The sequence below is a fragment of the Megachile rotundata genome, chromosome 9, assembly GCF_050947335.1.
Source record: "Megachile rotundata isolate GNS110a chromosome 9, iyMegRotu1, whole genome shotgun sequence".
Taxonomy (NCBI): domain Eukaryota; kingdom Metazoa; phylum Arthropoda; class Insecta; order Hymenoptera; family Megachilidae; genus Megachile; species Megachile rotundata.
In genome coordinates, this window is record NC_134991.1 from 7969220 (window position 1) to 7989910 (window position 20691).

Here is a 20691-nt window from a genome sequence, read left to right on the forward strand (position 1 = left end):
TTTATACAGTTTCTTCGAGCATGTAACGAAATCTAGAAACAAACGAAATTCTAAACAGAAACTGTTTCGAAGTCTCGCAAAATGTTTCAAGTTTAATCTACCCTCGCCGTGTTTCATCCCTGTGCAGCTTTCCGCAGTGTCATATGGTATTATGCTTGTATTTCACGGGCATGCCGAGTAATTTTATCAGGCTGAAAATAAAAGGCTAAATCGCGGTGATGATACTAACTTTTTCATTTGTGTCGAAAAGCCTTCACGGTTCACGGAACGTTTTCACGCGACCCTTACACCCTAAATCCCGGCCTATTGTGGCCCTTCGTCTTCTTTTTGCCTTATTTTTTTTTCCTCCTTTCGTTCTTATGGAATTCGCGAATACTGTATACCGTATAAAAGTTAGTAAGCTGCTTATGATAATACGATCATACTTTTCTTCACTAGTGCTTTATATTCTGGAATTTGATACAGTGAAATTCGACTCAAAGTATTTGTGTAGTCACCGTTTGCAGTATATAAAAATATTCATTTTCTTTTTTCAAATTTTTCAAGTTCTCAATTGTTCGAGTTTTCAATTTTTCAATTTCTCAATTTCTCAATTTCTCAATTTCTCAATTTCTCAATTTTTTCAATTTCTCAATTTTTCGATTTCTCAATTTTTCAATTTTTCAATTTCTCAATTTCTCAATTTTTCAATTTCTCAATTTCTCAATTTCTCAATTTCTCAATTTCTCAATTTCTCAATTTCTCAATTTCTCAATTTCTCAATTTTTCAATTTCTCAATTTTTCGATTTCTCAATTTTTCGATTTCTCAATTTTTCAATTTCTCAATTTTTCAATTTCTCAATTTCTCAATTTCTCAATTTCTCAATTTCTCAATTTCTCAATTTCTCAATTTCTCAATTTCTCAATTTCTCAATTTCTCAATTTCTCGGTTTTTCAATTTCTCAATTTCTCAATTTCTCAATTTCTTAATTTCTCAATTTTTCAATTTTTCAATTTTTCAATTTTTCAAGTTTCCAATTTTTCAATTTTCCAGTTTCTCAATTCTTCGATTTTATAATTCTTCAGTTTTCCACTGTCTCACTTTTCAACTTTCCAATTCGACAAATTATCCAATTTTTCTTCAATTCCTCAATTTCCCAAATTTTCAGACACATAATTTTCAAGAAACCTAATTACTCAATTTCTCAATGTTTTAATTTTTCAATTATTTAATACTTAAATCTGAAAATTGATTTCTCAACGCAGCACACATTGTTTCTATAGAAATATGTGCAATGTACAGTTATTCCGAATGAAAATACAGTAATGCTTATCGTCGATCAAATATTAACGTAATATCAAGGTCAGGTAGGACCGAATCTTTCGATCAATGATGACCGATACCCTCTTGGAGGAGAAAAGAACTGGCTGACAGCTATTACACACCAACATGACGTGCCATGGTTCAAGAATCTAATAATGTCTGCAAGAAGTCACCTGGATTTCTACTTAGGGTTATATTACATTTGCCATAGAATGTAATTTTGCTCTGTTTCTTGTACATACCTTCGTTTAATGGTCGTCATAAAATGATAAATTCCTTAAAACGTATTAATATCAGATTTATAAATTAATTCATAGAGGAATATCAAATTTACAAATTAACTTGCAAAGGAATACTAAACTTTGGGATTTATGAAGTAAAAATTTATACATTCATTCATGGAAGGACAAAAAATTTGTAAATAATTTTACAAAGGAAAATGAAATTTATGAGTTAATATACAAATTCGTTTATAGTTTTGTAAATTTTTATAATTTGTAAATTCGTGACAATTTTATAATTTGCAATTTGTAAATTCATTTAGAGAGTAATATCAAATTTATAAGCGTCTTTATGAAGTAATATCAAATGCATGGATTAATATATAAAGACCACAAAAAGAATTAATTTGCTAAGAAATATCAAACTTATAAATTCGTTTATAAAGTAATATAAAATTTATAATTTATTTTGTAAAGGAATAAACTTCTCCTCTTAATTTATAAAGTAATATCAAATTTATAAAGCGTTGTATATTAACTTCATTCGTTTCGTTACAATTGGCGTTTGAATTAGCTACGTTGATGAGACACGTGCGTCACTGCAGCCAGGTTACAATTCATGAAAACGTTTTCTATTGAAGCGTTTTTCCAGCATTTTCCCTCGGTGATTCCCAGAGCTATCGTTATGTAACACTTCGAGATAATTGAATCGAGCATTCGTCGAGAGGCTTGAAATTCTTTTCTTTATTGCAACCGCTCTCCTGTCGACCTAGACGATGAGAGTTCATTTGAATTATTTAGGACATGTTCCCTGTCAGATGTTATCTAGATGCTCTAGATATCAAAAGATAGAACCAGAATCGAAAGAACTCACTTTATCGAATTTCTTCAATTTAAAAAGTGTCGGTCAACCTGTTAAACTTATGGAGATTTCTGCGAGAAATCATTTCTTCTTCGATTCATCGACCAATAATGAAACGTTGTGACAGGAGGAAGAAAGTTAGGTGCCTTAGGAACGGTATAATTTACTTATCGAATATAAATCATTTTCTTAATCTCTGACTAGAAAAAGTTTTTACGTTCTTTCTGCTTCTTGCAAACGCTGCAATAACAATTTTTCTTTGGAGCAAAGATAACTGCTGTTGAAGAAACAATTTTCGAATTTTGGAATTTTCAAAGTTTCAAAGATGAAAAATTTCAAAGTTCTGAAATTTCAAAGCCCTTATTTTCAGTATCAAGTTCCCAAATTTCCAAGCTTAAATTTTCTAAATTCTCAAACTCTCAGATTCCGAAGTTTGCAAAGTTTAAATTTTCCAAATTCTCAAAGTCCTACATTCCCAAATTTCCACGCTTCAAATTTTCCAAATTCTCAAAGCCCCAAATTCCCAACTTTCCAAGCTTCAAATTTCCCAAATTCTCAAAGTCCCAAAATCCCAAATTTCCAAGCTTCAAATTTCCCAAATTCTCAAAGTCCCAAAATCCCAAATTTCCCAAATTCTCAAAGTCCCAAAATCCCAAATTTCCAAGCTTCAAATTTTCCCAAATTCTCAAAGTCTCAAAATTCCAGGTTTCCAAGCTTCAAGTTTTCCAAATTCTCAAAGTCCCAAATTCCTAAATTCCCAAAGTTCAAATTTTCCAAATTCTCAATATCCCAAATTTCCAAGCTTTAAATTTTCCAAATTTTCAAAGTCCCAAATTCCTAAATTTCCAAGCTTCAAACTTCCCAAATTCGAAAATTTCCAAGCTTCAAATTTTCCAAATTCTCAAAGCCCCAAATTCCCAAATTTCCCAAATTCTCAAAGTCTCAAATTCCCAAGTTTGCAAAGTTCAAATTCTCAAAGTTTCAAATTTCCCAAGTTCTCGAAGTCCCAAATACCCAAATACTCTAAATCCCAAAGTCCCAAAGTCCTAAAACTTCAAACCGTCAAAGTACCTAAATTTCAAACCCTCAAACTCAAAAACCCAAGAAATTCATTTAAAACAAAAAGTTATTAAAAGTAGAAAACACTGATTAAATTATGCTGAGAATTGCAGTGTAATTTTCAAAATGAGTTTGATCAACCCTTAAACAGGTGGTGCAAGGACGTAAACGTAACCTAACATTAAATTCTTTTTTAATCCTATCAAAGTCATTTTTACTGAATACTGCTATTTTATAAATTTTTCTAGTACACAACAACAGTGATTTCAGTAATGTCTTCTATGTATATAATAATATACGATAATAATAAATAAAATATTATAACAATAAATCAGTGGAGCTACACTGTTGTGCACCTGAAATATTTGTACACCTGAAATTAAAAACTACACCACTTGTTACATATTTCTAATAAATGTCACCGTTCTCTATGGGGTCTTTGAGTACCCCTTACCTAAAAGTTATTCGATAAAAAAGAAAAAGAAAGTATCGACTGTTTCGGAACAAAGTTCTACTCGATTCAAAGGTAGAGCGCGCTATGATGTTAGCTCCGTTAGTCGGTAATTCAGATCGAAACCTGAAAAAATTCCCTAGAATTAGAACCTTTGGTTTGAAAGATGTCACTATGATATGCTCGGAAAGAGATCGGAGTAAATGTAACAGGATACGATCATCACCCCAGGCTACGAAACTTTGTATGAATACTCAGCGTTTATTTTTAGAGACAACAAACTAGTCTTTACTTTTATGATGCTTTAACGTTACACGTGTTTTGATTTGTTTTACTACTGGCAAGATTAACTGATGCTGTTTTAATCAAGTACTCATCGTAATTGAATCTTTATTCTTACGTTTCACAATCAATTTTGTAGTCGTTTCACAATTTATATTCATTTCTTTAGTTGTTTGTGTGTAATTTTATTTTAAAAAACAAATTGGAAGTTGCTGAACTGAATTTTCAGATTAAGTTTAGTCCATTAAAATATGAATGAATCAAGCAATAATTTGCTGTTCAACAGTTTATGTTTTAATAAGTTTTTCTGGCTTTAATTTTTAGGGTTCAATTTGAAAAGGAAATTTTCAAAACTTAAATTAGGAGTAAGTTTAAATTCTGAAAGTTCAAAGTTGTTACACCATGTAATAATTAGCTTTTGACAAACATGATCTATGTTTGTATTATACAATTGATAGAATTGTAGTTTTGTTATTTCAAACGAGGGTGTGTTTCGACGAGTATACCGATTGATATCGTGCTAATAAGAGCGATCGAATTCGAAAGCCATGATAAATGCTGTTCGCAACAGCCATCTCAACTTTTCCCATAAAGACTCTTGTTTCAGATGTTGTTTTTGGTATGGTGAAACACGAAGATAAAAGATAAATTAAATTAGAAATAGGGGGTTGAACACGGTCATCATATGTGATACATTTGAAATTTCTATACTTGGAAGCAGATTACTGAATGTGACTGCACATACGAAATAAATTACTGAACACATTACAATTTTCGAAATAAAATAATTTGTATATCAATCGCATAAAATATCAAAAGTTTAAGAATTGTAGTCAAGTTTCAATGTTTAATGTTTTTTAATGTTTATTTCTGCAATACATGGTTCAATTATTACGTAACTTCTGATCGATACAAATTATGAAATTATATCGAATCTCCAGATTTAAATTGCTCGCAATGATCAGTGTTGCAACCGCTAATTCTCCGTTTCACAATTTCGATACTCAATTTCTCAATGTTATCCAACGCGGTTTTAATACAACACTTGAATTTACTACATTTTCCGGTTGTCTATTAAATTCTAACGAAACTGAAACGTGTGCTTCGAGTTTGCCAATTAAAAGGCCGATTCGATAGGAAACAGTACTCGAAACTTGCTCCAACTTCCATTCTGTTGCATAACCAAACCATCTGCTTCTCGTAAATTTTAGGGTACACTATTAACACGAAACCGAACGCCTTCAAAAAGTTATCGCTTCCTTTTATCTTTTCTCATGAAACACTTCTTATGCTCGTATCGGATCAAGGTATATTTTTAATTAAATGTGTTGTGTTCAAATTTTGGTATTAATTTTTTTACTTGACAAGTTTATAATTTTTACATTGCAAATTTTTGAGTTATTAATTTTTACATTTTTTAATTTCTTGATGTTCGTGTTTTCAAACTTCTAACTTTCGAAGGTTCCAAATTTGCAATTTCAAATTTCAAATTTCAAATTTTTACATTGCAAATTTCTGGGTTATTAATTTCTAAATTTTTTAATTTCTCGATGTCCATGTTTTCAAGTTTCTAACTTTCGAAAGTCTCAAATGTGGAATTTTAAAATCTCTAAATTCCATCTTTTTTACAAAGGAATTTAATTCCAAATTTTTGAAGTTTGAAGTCTCTAAATCTTCAAAATCCAAATTTCATCTTCAAACTTCCAAATCTCTATAGTTACAATCCCAACTGATGTCCTAATTCTCAAATTTCTAAATGCTCACCCTTCAAAATTTCCCAATGACCAAATCCGCAATCTGTTAATTTTGGAACTTCCTCATCCCCAATGAAACTCTCAAATTTCCAAAATCTCAAGTAAATCTGCAAATCATCAAATCTCCAAAGTGTCTTAAATTTAAAATCGTCTAACCAAAGGTCCCCTGCTTATAAATCACCCTCTCCGAAGAGTCACCCTATCTCTTAAAAAGATCTACTAAACTCACACACTGAGAAACTCACCAGCCGTGTGCAGGGGATGATGATAAAACTTGACGGTGGCTGGAAGAGTGAGTGTGGCCGGCGCAGACAATTGCAAACCAGGTCCCAGAAGGTTAACCAAGGTGCTGACTACGGTGACGACCCATCCCCAACCTCCTTCGGGGTAATAATGTCTGGACAGAAATCGTCTGGCTTGTATCCTAGAACTGCCATTATTGGCACGGCAATTTTTCTCTTCCACTTTCTTCTCTCCTTTCTCCTCTTTCTTCTCGTTCTCGCAAGCGGGACTCGCTCGCGAATCCAAAAGCGGCCAGGACCGCGCTCGCGATATCGACATCACACTTCCGTTCACCTTCGGGCAAACTACGTGCCCGTGTCGTGCACGCTCGCTCGCGCAACCCTTGGAGCGTGCATTCGAGCTGTCTTTCGACACTCGTCTCGCTTCGTCAGAAGCATGCTGTCGATCGTTTTGAAGGCAGCGTACGTTGTTGTCGAGCGTTTCTTCCTGCCGACAACCGCAACAGCTTCACTCCTCCTCGAACACCCCTTTGCCCCACGCCGGGAATTCTATGCAGTACTTCGTCGAGATATCCCCACCCCACAAAAACGAGAAAAATCCCGGGAACTCGGCCGATTTATCTGCAGGGGGATTTAACGCCTCTTAAAAATCCTCCTCGCGGCTCTGCGACGCGTGCCCGCGAGATGATCCTCGCGCTGATTTAATGAATCACCTTTCAACGTGTACTGACTTTTTATTCGATTCTACTTACTTTATGGACAATTCGGTTCTATTTATTTTCATGATTTTTGAGGGATTTTTTTTGGGACATTTTTGAGGTGTACAATTTAAATGTTATTAATTGATTTAGGTAAATTTGGATATTTGGGAGACGAGATCGAATAGTCTCAAGTTTGAAATAGTACATTAATAGTATCAATAGTATCAAGTTTGAAATTTGGTGAGTTCAGTCACATTTTACATACGTCAAATACTTTAATGTATAGTAGTTTATAATAAGTACACTGTATAATTGCAGTGTATAAATTTTAATGTGTAATAATATTATATTCTGTTACTGTATTTTTGGAAATAGATGTTACTGTAAAATAAATTACATCTTTCAGCTTTCATGAACAATATTAATTTAAAAGCTAACTTCTTTATTTCAAAGCTAGATATCAGAATATTTATTTATTATTCTTTAGTGTATCAATTTTCACAAATGCATAATCAATAAAATTTTAATTTATAACGAGAGGCAGAAGAACACTCCATGGTATATCAAAATGGCGCTGAATTTAAAAATGTTAATAAAGCAATTTATAAATTACCTTATACTCAGAAAACATTATGTACTAAATACACAAATAATTAATAATAAATAAATGATTATTAATTGATTTAAATAATTGATATTTTATTTTATTCTTTACAATGTGTATGTATGACTTTGTTATATATATGCACTCTTTGTACAAAATTGATTTCCAATAATGATTCTAATCTTCATATTTAATATGTGTATATCAGTTGATAATTAAGGTATATTTATTTAATGATGTTTCAAGTATATAAGGTATAAATTAAATCATTAATGTATCCAATGTCAGTTCGACTTTGTCTTCCTCAGAATTTTATTACAAATTAAGACATCATTGTAATTTGTACATATGTTCAAATATTTTTATCAATAGATCCTACCATAAAATGAAATTACGAAATTGTTTCTTAAAATATGTTTATATCGGTCGAAGAATTTTGGCAAGATTTACGTAACGTTTCCGAGGAAATTTTTTGGGAAAGTCGCAAAGATGAATTAAGCGTGTGGTGGGCGTCCTCGCGAAATGAACCGTTATAAATTACACCACGGTGCGGCAAACCTTTTGTGTTGCGACATCGATTCACCGTCGTCGTTGCTATGCAAGCCGTGTAATGCACTGGAACATACCGGCCTAATGTTCAATTTTAATAAATTTTCGTCTCATTGTACCGCCCCACGATTTATCACCGTCGCAAACATTGACAACGAAACGTCGGTTTCAACGAAACGCAGGTGGTGTTTAGTTACACGCGCTAACAGATGGAACCGCTTCAAATTCGAATAATTTTCTTTCGATATTTTCGTGAGTGTAGGCGAGGTAATTGGGTTAAGTCTGTAACGAGTCCTTCTTTAGTCACTCGTTGTTTATGTGGAAAGGCGGTAATTGAATTTGAAGATTGGTTTCGGGCTCTGATTAAAGTCCGAGTTTCTCGGTTTCAAGTTCCTTTTGTATTAATTATATTGGAGGTCTTGAAATTGAGATTTCAGAACATAGTTGCTGTTAAACCTATATTAAAGCACTCATGATTGCCATTTTCCTTTTGAAATTGCAGCTATCTAATTTGATCATTGATCACAAATCGTACTTTGTCTAAATATGATGGATGATTTTGTCTATCTATGATCAATTCAAATTTGTATAACCTTGATTCAATTCTGAAGGATGAGTGCTTAGATTTTGGGAAACACCTGTATTTGAATTTGTATTGTATTTATATTGTACTTGAAGTTCATAGTATTTACGTGAAAGGTATTCAAGATCACGAGGATCGTCGTAATTATGTAAATAAATTCATTTAATCTCAGTTTAAAAATAATACGTTTAAGTTCTAACTGAAGTGCTTTCCAAATAATTCATTCTTTTAACCCCTTGCACTATTTTGACGAGTCTGACTCGTAACGCACTCATAGATGTGATTTTACCTAAATTCTTAATATGCTTCAATTTGGAGTTCAAATGCAATTATAATTTATGCCAAAGATAATACCGAATGAATATTGTAAATTAGTTCTGACTGACGCACCCGACACACCTCATAGTACAAGTGGTTAATCAAAGCTCCAATGTTACTAAATACTATCAACCCTAAAGCATAACAAACATCTAACTTCCCCAAAAAAGAACCCAAACCCTATCTGAAACCCTCACAAATGTCGACCCTATCAACCGAAAGTGTCTAACGATTAGCTGAACGGTTACTGTCTGCAACTTGTTGCTACAATACCTCGACTACGATTCGCGCTCCTTCGATTCCGCGAGACAAACCGCAAGCGTCGCAGAGCGCAAAGTCGGCCGAGAACCGCGGGTCAAAGTCGCATGTGTTCGGTGTTTGTGGTCGCAAAACGATCGTTCGATGAGAACAAAGCAAAAGACTGGTAGATCTCGAAAGCGTAGGGTATGGCGCGGAACCGACGACTGATGCTGCAGCGACGAAAGCCGTCCTCTCCTCCCTCTCTGTTTCCGCTTTGCCCCCTTCTTGTCTCGGCGTTGCTCGGGCATCGCCACCTCCACCCGCTCGTTGTCTCCGACAAGAGTGTATCCTTGCTTGCTCATAGGTACACTCGGTTGCAATGTATGCTACATTTCGATAAGGATGTTACTTGAACACATTTTCTGAAACTCCATGTTTTCAAGTTTTCTTCATTTTTGTTTTTCTGCTTAAATTCGCAAATTCGAATTTTTTCATTCTTTCAGGGTTCAAATTTTGGGGTTGTTGATCTCTTATATTCTTAAATTTCTACATCCCCTAATTTTACATTCTTAAATTTCTAAATGTTTAAGTCTCTATTGATTCTGGAATTTTTAGGTTCTCAAATTCTTGAACTACTAAACTACATTTATACGTCTTCATTTCATCTTCATATGTGCTCGTATCATCATTCATATTCACATATCTCATCTTAAAGTTTTCCATCTAAATCCTAAAGTCCACAAATTTTTTGACTCCTAAATGCGTTAGTCTCAAAGTTCTTTGTTCTTAATGTTCGTTCTTCAAACGTTGAAATTGTCAAAGATCTCCAAAAGTGAGTATGAAGCGAGTATGAGTGAGTATGAATCATCTTTATGATTGACTGTCATGGTTTAGAGAAGGCAGATTTGCTGTTGACTGTACGGGTTTGCCGGGTTTGCACCTGTGCTCGTGTCTCCAAGACGTATGGCCAACTATCAACCCACTGCTCGGTGCTTTTTGTGGGCGATTAATGGTTCGCGGGTACGCAGGTGTCCCACTGAGCTGCGTTTACACGCTACTTTTACGCCAGTTAACGTTCACTTATCGAGACGGATATGTGTTATGGTTTTATGTCTTAATAGGAACTGCAAGTTAGGGAATACACGTATGATGGTTATTTTGATTTGATGTATCTCTGAACTGAGTTTTATTTCTATTAACGATGGGTCACTTTGGCCATTTAAAAAACGTGAAAGATCATAGGATATGTATGAAATTTTCATGACTTCACGTGATGTCACATATATAGACATACATATGTGTAATACTAAGGTATATTACTTAGTTCCATAAAATGTGGTGCTAGGTTCTAGATAATCTCATGATATGTTATCTCATCGTAACATATGTGTACGACGAAAATATATACATGTGTACACATACACATACATATATACATATGTATATGCGCATATGTGTATAGTGTAGTGTATTAAACGTTGTTTTTATTAGGTAAGTGTGTGTACATATTGTCCATATTTTAAAGTTCTCAAGATTAATGTACCTGTTCAGAAACTCAAAAGATTGATACATGTACACTGTCACATATGGTATCGTCATTAAATATTGAACATATCTGAAAAATGCAGCTTATCAGTAAATATTGGCAACATATATTAATTAATCTTGACAAGCACATTGTGGAGACTTGTGAGAACTTCTGGACACAGAGGACTCTTTGAAAAGCACAACAATGTCTCCTACTCTGAAATATTTTTATCGATAACACTATTTCGCCAAAAAATATTAATCACCGAAATCAGTAAATTTTAATCTTGAAATACTGACACCGTGATCCATAACCACGATCCGAGTTTCCAAGAATCATCTTCTACAATAATTTACAGAAGAATTTCCGGCGGAATTTGGAATAATTCACAAGTAACAAGTAATAGAAAATTCCGTGACAGTAACACGAAAGCTTATATCGCCCTTCAATCTGAAAATACCTCGCATTCCCACCCGTGCGTTTCGCAACCGATACCGTACACATATTTCGGATTCTCAATAAAATTTCCTGTTGAATCCAAAATCACTTTCCGGCGTCCCAGTTTCGGTCGCGTCGGTGCAACGCGGTTCTGCGCCGTTTCAAAAAACACGAATCCATCATCAACAAAGTGAATTCCAGCGGCACGATTAATTGATCTCCGCGGTTGAGGTGAACGTACAAGCGGCCTGATTCCATTTTCTTTCTTTTCTCTTCTTTCTTCGTTTTGTTCACGGGCGTTGCGTGAATTCGAAAAATATCCTGGTGTAATCCTATTGGAGGACAGAAAACGCGTGTCGTCGAAAGAGCCGTGAGCAACGCGGCCGTATATTATATCTTTGGCGCCTTTCATCGCGAGGAATCGCGACGGGAAAAAACGGGGAAAACGAGCGGAATACATGCGAGTCGCTTTGCACAGTCAGAAACAAATCTGGTTTCTTTAGGGATATTTGCTAATTTGGAAATGGAGAAATTTTAAAGGTTGGGAGTTTGGAATGTTGGGAAATTTGTAGAATTCATGGAATCTAGGGAATTTGGGAGATGTGGAGAATTTGGGAGATTGGAAAATTTTTGGAGAGTTGAGGAATTTAGGGAATTTGGAAGATTTGAAGAGTTTAGAGAATTTAGGGCATTTGGGGAATTTGGGAGATGTGGAGATTGTAAGGGATTTGAGAAATTTAGGGATTTAAGGTATTTGTGGAATTTGGAAGATTTTGACAATTGATAAGAAAATGAATAGAAAATTTGAGGAATTAATAGAACTTATAGAATTTCTGTAATTTATGGAATTTGTAGAATTGATAGAATTGATAGAATTGGCGGAATTGATAGAATTGGCGGAATTGATAGAATTGGCAGAATTGATAGAATTGATTGAATTGATAGAATTGTTAGAATTTATAGAATTCATAGAATTCGCAGACTTGACAGAATTCATAGAATTGATAGAATTGAAAAAATTGAAAAAAATTGATAAAATTAATAAAATTTATAAAATTGATAAAATTGATAAAATTGATAAAATTAATAAAATTTATAGAATTGATGGAATTAATGGAATTGATGCAAATTCTAGATTTTGTAGAATTTATTGAAATTTGTCTAATTTCAAAAATAAAAAATTTCTAACTATAAAAACTTTTAACATTATGATCGAAATATGCCTACATGAAAGTTTCAGAACTTAAAAATATATAAATTTGTAAATTCTAAAAATTTATAAATCCTGAAATTCGAAGATTTACGAAGAAACGAGTGTACTGGTCAGTGACTTTAAGATTGTCCGATGCACTGATATCAGCATGGACTTAGATCTCGATCTTTATGGAACCGGCATCGATGAAACGCGTCGATTCCAGATAGTCAGACAGGTTTCATGATTTAACGCGTGTCGCGTGCTCTCCTTTCGACGGGTGTTTCCTTTTCGTCGCTTCAAACACGATCGGCGAGCGTGAGGCCCGTTAACTGCTCCTAAAATGGTCCACGCCGAGAAACAGGTTGCTCGATGCTGAAATAGTCCGGAAATTGTGTATCTGTTTGCTTCTGAAGTGAAAATGTACATATCAATCATTTTTAATTTGTAAATTTATACGGTAGATTTTTAAAGTTGGGATTTTTAGAATGTAGTTTTTTTGAGGTATATATTTTATAGCGATACATTTTAGGAATTATGTTTTTTAAACACAAAGAAAATATACTGTTAAGAAATTTTTGGGAAATTCGTTGATATGTGTTTTGCCTTTAGGAACTTATATGTTTATGTGTCTATAGTTTTACATTTTTAGATTTTTAGAGATCTATCATTTTTTATCTTAAAAATCCTATATTTTCGGATTTTTAGATTTATTAATTTTTAGATTTCTAATTTTCTGTATCTTTTGATCTTTAAGAGCACATATTGCTAGGTCCACATATGTCCATATCTCCGCACATATGAATGTCCATATCCCTACAAGTCCAAACTCGCCAAGTGATTCCTCAAGTCCCTATATTATATTCCAGATCATATCCCGAAGTCCCCTTATCCCTAGATCTCCTAAAAAATAGAATCCTCGAAGGTAGAAAATTTATTGCACACTTTGATTTATTTACGATGGCTACGATCCGAGATAATCGCATTTGTAAATTTGATAGCGTCATTATTTAATCACCTAGTGAAATACGAAGCGCAATTTTAAGTGTCCCTAGTAAATCACTTTTACATCCGGCGACGTCTTTATTTATCAAAGATCATCGCGTTCGTTTCGTTTCCCGAAAATATGTCCATAAATATTCCGCTACCGTTTTTAAGGTGTCCTTTATAAATTAAACGACGGAATTTACGTCATTTATCGCCCGCAGTAAAAGTAAACGCGGCTGTTTTAAAATGCCATCGGGGCGCTTGGCTAACTTCGTTGCTCTGAATCATGCGCTGACGAAATCGTACGTGCAATCGCGTTTTCTCTGGATTAGGTAGACAACAGTGTTCTCTAGGTGAGAAAAGATGCCCGAACTTGTCTTCAGCTCGACGTAAACGAAGCGTCACGCTGAGAGGCGTGATTAAACGCAACGTTCGCTCGCAATCGCGTTGATTAAATTTTCCCGATGGTTCGTTTCTTACGTTATATTTTGGGAATATCTAATTTAAACATTTCTTTAACTCTTGCATTCTTCGAAGTATTTCTACTTTGTTTGCTCGAATAATATTCTGTGAATGTTACATCTGTTTCTTTGGTTAATATAAGTGTCAAACATGATTTACAACTTTGAAGGTGTTTGATGTTATGAACAACAAATAGTGACTTCGCTGATTTATTGACGCGGGTTCGTGTTTTAAACAGATCCACTTTCGTGAAACTGGGGTTTGATGAAGTCGTTTGTGAAACAGGGAATTTTTTATTAATTTTATCTGTACTGAATATTCCCTATTTTTAAATGTTTATTAAGTTGAATATTATAACGAGTAAAGTGTGTAGAGTATCAAGATATCTAAAATGTCATAAATCATGTTATTTTTTCATTTTTATGATGAGGTTCTGAAACACCCTTGTACGTCTTAGCACTAAATTATAAATAACATCAACAATAACCATCTTAGTACTTTTTTTATTAAATTTAGATTTACAATATACCAATCGACAATAGTCTATGAAAGCCAAAAAAAAAATAAGTTAATATTTCTCCACTCGTCGAAAGTCTACATTTACGAAGCTCTTGTTTATTTTTAGAATTTTGTGATTAGTCCGAACTATAATTAAAGACTAGATACACTTTCGAATACACTTCACAAATGTTACAAACTGTAACCCGTGTTTTTCTTAGTCATTCTAGACGTCGTTAGAACACCTGTTTCCCTCAAAATAGACCTTCATATTCTCAACAGTCCGACTCTTCTGCACTTCCGTTTCCGGTTCATATTTCTACTTCAAATTCATACGATTCTCTTTAACGACACAAAAGCGCCATACAACTTCAAAGGCGCGATGGCCACCCACGGAACTGTAAAAACAGTGTGAGTCAGTCTATCCATCGGGGGTTAATATTGTCCTCGAGAGCTTTGTAATTCAATCCTTTCGGAATCAAATCGATCAATAATTATACGTTCACCATAGAAAATGTCCGCCTTCTAATCAGACCTCATAAACATCACCCACGCAGAATCAGAGGAAAAGATTTTATTCAATCAAGTTTCTCGCACAACGAGCGAACATAAACTGTGAACCCACCGTGAAACTTTTTTCCAAGTTAGCGATAGTAAGTGACGTGTGTGGGCGAAGTGGAAGGCAGTTAGACGGTACGAAGTTCTCTTCTCGAGGGAATTCGTCGAGCTAGCTCCATCTAAAATCAAATGAGCCTCGGATTAAGCCCGGTGTTGCGTTGTACGCGTCGGTTTACGTTCCTTACTCGCTCGTAGCGGTTCCAGAGGCTTCTTCTTAGCAGAATTGGTCCTGATTAGGCGAGTGGAAAGCTTTCGTTTATTGAGTGCACGATTAAGATTAAGTGGTCCTTGCTGTGTGCGAAATTTAGGCATTTGATCGTAGGTTTCGGATTTTAGGGTATTATGATATACTTGTATTGCGAAGTTCGTTCAGATATTCGATGTTTTAAATTCTGGGTGCTGTGAAATTATCGCAATTTTTAGTCATTTTATTTTCAATATTTATTGTAAACAATTATACTTAAGTGCCACTTTTTACATAAACTTTCATGTACTTCATCAAATGATTTGTAGTTATATTAATAGACATGGTTGTATTAGGTTAGGTTATGTTAAGTCGACACTCTGTCTAGGTGACATCCACAGGCTATTAAAGTACAAGAAATATTTGGTTAACTTAACGTTGCTTGACAAAATGGCTGAATGTATAAAAGTTGACAAAAAATTACATATACAAGTAGCACTATTTGTAAAAATATTGAGGATATTAAGAATGTTGACATTTAATTTTTGAATTCCATTTTTTAATTTCTTACTCAACATTACTCAGAAGTGTATACATTTAAAATGTTCAATTTAATTGTCAGTTTATGTCAGCTGCACAGTTAATGTCATTTTTCAATTACTACAATCAAACTCTCCAGTGTCGAAAATGATGGACCAAACAATTCTTCCAATATTTTTCCAGACCCACTCCAAAAACCGTTTCCGCATAGCAATCTCGCATCACGGTTTCTCAACATTTGCCCAACGTCGATTTTCGCCAATACCATTCCATATTAACAATCCCCTAAGGATTGTCCGTTCCCGTATTGAAACGAGTAAACCAGTTTGCAGTTCCGTTAATTCGTTCCTCGTTTTCCTCTTTCCGGCCATACCAATTTTCTTGGAGCCACGGTGGTTGGTTCGATGGGACCAATTTAACCCCCAATCGCGACCTAATCCCCCGTTAACGTTCGAACTCGAAGCTCGCAGCGTTTACGACGCTCGTGGTACACGCATGAATTTATACACGCGTTGCTTGATAACGAACGCGATAAAAAGTCAAGTTTTATTACGCGCGCATCCTCTGGCCAGTTGATAAACAGGCCGGTTCACTCGTAAACCGGGGTTGGGGAAAACGAAGAACCGGGAAGAAGAAAAAGAAAACGGGAATTCTACTGCGTGCAGTCTGCTTGGTCGGTGAACCAATAAGGAAACGCGGGAGGGGGAGGAAGAGACGAATCTCGAGCATTGGCGTAACTAGGAATTTTGTGCAGGGACAGGTAGGGTTGTAGGGGGTAGAAGGGGATTTGGGGGGAGGAAGTCATGGAAACTATGAAATATTGTGGTTGTTGTTTCGAAACATAATGTAACAAAAGGGGTTATTCCTAGGGCAAATTAGAACGCTATATAGAGATTAAAACTCATGTTGAAAAGACTAGCTTACATTTTGGAGGGATCATTCATGTTGGAGGCATCATTTATTTTGGAAGGATCATTCATTTTCGAGGGATCATTCATTTCCAAGGGATCATTCATTTTGCAGAGATCATTCATTTTGGAAGGATCATTCATTTTGAAGAGATCTCTCCACATATTGCAAGGATCAGTTCACATTTTGAAGGGATTAATCCACTTGCTGGGGTTAGTTTACATTTTGGAGGTGCCATACACATTTTGCAGAGGTTAATTTGTACTTTGGAGACGTCAGTTCATATCTTGCATAGATACACACATTTGGAAGTGATCAGTACACATGTTGAAGGAACTACTCCACATTCTGAAGTGACCAATCCACGTCAGTCTACATTTTGGAGGGCCTAGTCCATATTTTCAAATGATCAATTCATATGTTGGAGGGACTAGCCCATATTGTGAAGTGATCAATCTACATGTCGAAGGAATTAGTCCACATTTTCAAGCCATGAATCCACATATTAGAGAGTCAGCCTACATTTTAGAGATGTCATCAACATTTTCAAGTTAATTTATAACTTCAATATATCAGTTCACATTTTGCAGAGATCAATCCACATCTTGGAGGAGCTAATCCACATTTTGAAATGATCAATTCACATCTTAAAGAGTCTAGTCTACATCTGGAAGGACCTAGTCCATATTTTGATGGTATCAGCTTACGTCTTACAGATATTAATCCATATTTTGAAGACGTCAATCCACATTTCAGAGGTACTAGTCCAGATCTTGGAGCAATTAGACTTAATCTTGAAGAACCTAGTCCACATTCTGGTGATATCAGCTCACATCTTACAGAGATTAGTCCACATTTCGCAGGGACCAGTCCACATTTTAATGGTGCCAGCTCACATGTTACAGATATAAATTCGCATTTTGAAGACGTTAATCCACATTTCAAAGGGACTAGTTCCCATTCTGGAACAATCAATCTACCTATTAGGGGGTCAGTTCACATCTTGGATAACCTAGTCCACATTTTAATGGCGTCAGCTCATATTTTACAGATATCAATTCACATTTTGAAGACGTTAATGTAAATGTGAAAAGGACCAGTCCACATTTCGATGGGTGCAGTACCCCAGGCTCCAGGAAGTTACGCCAATGTTTTCAAGACAAGAGTTCTTCCCAACAGAACGAAACTGTTCAGTGGAAACGACGTCGTCGTGGAAAGGGGGTCGAATAAGAATAAGAAAAACGGCGTACGTCTGATAAGCTTGGTACGGCGGCGTCGTCGGGCGGCGTCCAGGGAGAGAACCGGGGCCACCACTTTCACCGAATGAAAGTAAAACTCGATTCGGAGTGCAAGTCCGCCGGCGTGCAACGTAAACTCTCTCGCGAGCGCGGCGCGTGCCCCAGGAATGTCATTAACCGACCTCGCCTCCTCCGCTTCCATTTCATCTTCCGAGCCCGCTCGCAATAAACCTTTTTCGCTTTGCCTAACGTACGACCCACCATGCTCCTCCCCATACTCTTTGCCCAGCTTGCTCCTCTCTCCTAATAAAGTTTTACGATTCGCGGATTCGACGAACTCGATGCGTCGCGAATTCAGGACTGTTTCCACTGCGTTGGACGATTGATGCGGCGGGAAATTACCGGGATAATTAATTTATTGGGGATGCAGCTAGGACTTTTCACTCATTTGTCAGGTTTTATGAGTTTGAAGATGTCGGAAATTTTCTTGAGGAGAATCATTCTAATTAATCATTGGTACCTTGGATTGTGAATGTGTTTGTGATTATTGCTTTTCTTTAGTTATGTATAATCTTGTGTACTTTTAACTTAATTTATATGGTTAATGCAATATTATGTGTTTGCTCTTTTTAGTTATGTATCTTGTGTACTCTTGTATATTTATTTGAAAGATATGACACGTAAAGATGGTGGTTCATTAATGAGAATGACCTTCGTTTGAAGGTCAAACATTCTTATTTCAGATTAGAAGAAATTCTTATTAGAGAAACTATATCTGCTCTCAAATCTCAGTCAGATGAATAAACAAACGAGGTAGATATTCGACAGTGCAAAGGAAAGGAACGTTTGGACCACACAAGCACACTGTATACTAACAATCGGCGGATGCATGTTATTTCCAGTCGTATCGTTTCCGAGGGTTTGGGAAATTTACGAGAAGTCTTGCCATGAGATCTCCTAACCACGGAAGTTGCCCATTTCGCGTAGGTCGATCGCCTTACAGCCTTATCCTGTATCGATTTCCTTAGAAATATTTTGCATAATAGCGTAAATTGACTGAGAGGCGGTACGTTTGAATTTTAGGTGCAGTTTGAAATTGTCATGTTAAGGTCTTTTGTTGTTCTGAGGAATCATTGTCACTTGTCGTCAACAATTTAATTCACAACCTTCAAATTAAAGTTAATTTAAAACTTGAACATTGATCATGCATCTTGAGTGTTCATCTGCAAAATTTATGATCAATGATGTCATATTGAAATAACCGTACAATTGTGAAGCACTGGAGTTTGAATTATAATAAACATTTAATGACATAAAAATTGATATCCTCAGGGAAGATATTTTTAAAAAATCCTTGATTTTTACAGTAAACTCCAACAGTAAATTCCAAAAGAATTTCACATTAATGAAGACAGAATTTACTTAAGGAAGTAAGAATACACTCAATTTAATTGTAAGCACTAAAATACCCCATTAATGTATCACTATATAAATATCCTAAGAAACGATAACAGTCCGTAAAGAAGTATTTTAAAATCCTAGAAAAAATGTGGAAACAATTCATAACGTAACCTTGAAGAAAACTGACCAAGTGCTGACAAGGCGAGGGTTAATCTAAATTTAACATGGAACAAATTTTTTTACCGAAAGGTTTGAAACTAGTTCAAGGAGAGGCTCGATGCCACGTGAACAGAACTCTTTTACGCTGTGCATCCAAGGTGTAAACCATAAAAAAAGATTTTACGGTCCTCGCGCGACCGTGCATCATGGGACATCTGAGACATCAGCACATGTCCTCGTGCGAGTTAGAAGCTGCAACTTGAATCGTGTAGTTATTTTGCAGCGGTAGTCAGAAGGTTGGAAAATAATTTGATGGTAGCTGGAGGTGAGGACCATAACCGAGGTGCAGCTATAACCCTCGAGAGGGTAGTTCTATTTTTTATAGGGTCTATAGAGGAGTAATATACAGCACACGTGTGTGGAGAACTAGACTTTCAATTTCGGAATCTTGAAACTTTCAATTTTTAAGATTTAGTCATTGTTATATCTTTTAGGATCGAGTTACAACCTTCTCGTAAAATAAATATTTTATTTATACCGAGTAATGTCTACGAACTGCAATGCAGTTGTACGAAGACAAACAAGATAACAATAGCTACTCGGAAAAGTTCAGCTTGCAGCAGAATTTACAGGGATCTTATTGCACACGTGACTAATGTCCCCGCGTGTAAAACATTTGTTGAACAGATCGATAGGTCGTTCGACTTCACCGAATCACGGGTCTGAGAAATGTCTTCTGGCCGCCTTGAATGCAAAGCAGCGACGCTGAAGAAATAAACCTAGTTTACTATAGTCGGTGAAACGCCTCCTCGCAATCATGGCGACTACAGAACTAGCATGAAAAGTCGATGAAAACGGTAAACGAGATCTCATTGGTGTTTTGCACCAGCAAAATGTGCGGGGCTGAGATGGAGTTCTAGCTCGAAAATGAAAATTGTACAGCTGGAGATAAAATTTAGTTTCGAGACTTCCGATAAAAAATCTTTCATGTTAGTATTTGACAAAGTCATTTTAACTTTTTGATAAAAGAGTTTTTAAGGAGACTTTTGATAGAACACTTTGAGATTTTTAATGGAACTTTACGAAATTTGTTTTAGTTGAAGAAAAGTTTTTTAGGAAATTTGAAACTTGATTGTTGAGTAAAAATTTTTGGCAAAATTTGATGAAGATTTTTTATGAAGTTTCATGTTGATTGATTTCTGAATTAAGATTCTTGATAAAATTTGATGAAATTTCATATTGATTGACTCTGAATTAAGATTCTTGATAAAATTTGATGAAATTTCATGTTGATTGATCTTTAAATCAAGGTTTCCCCACAAAATTGATATTTTATTACTCACTGTTGAGTAAAAATTTCTAACAAA

The 20691-nt window shown here is 35.2% G+C and overlaps 2 protein-coding genes across 4 annotated transcripts in view; one reads left to right on the top strand and one right to left on the bottom strand.

Annotated features, from left to right (window-relative positions):
• Positions 1–20691, top strand: part of LOC143265178 (uncharacterized) — a 430584-nt gene that overhangs the window by 119489 nt on the left and 290404 nt on the right. The gene's annotated exons all lie outside the window — the stretch shown is intronic.
• The window catches only part of LOC100879352 (uncharacterized), an 80037-nt gene that overhangs the window by 47883 nt on the left and 11463 nt on the right, over positions 1–20691 (bottom strand). The window lies entirely within an intron of this gene.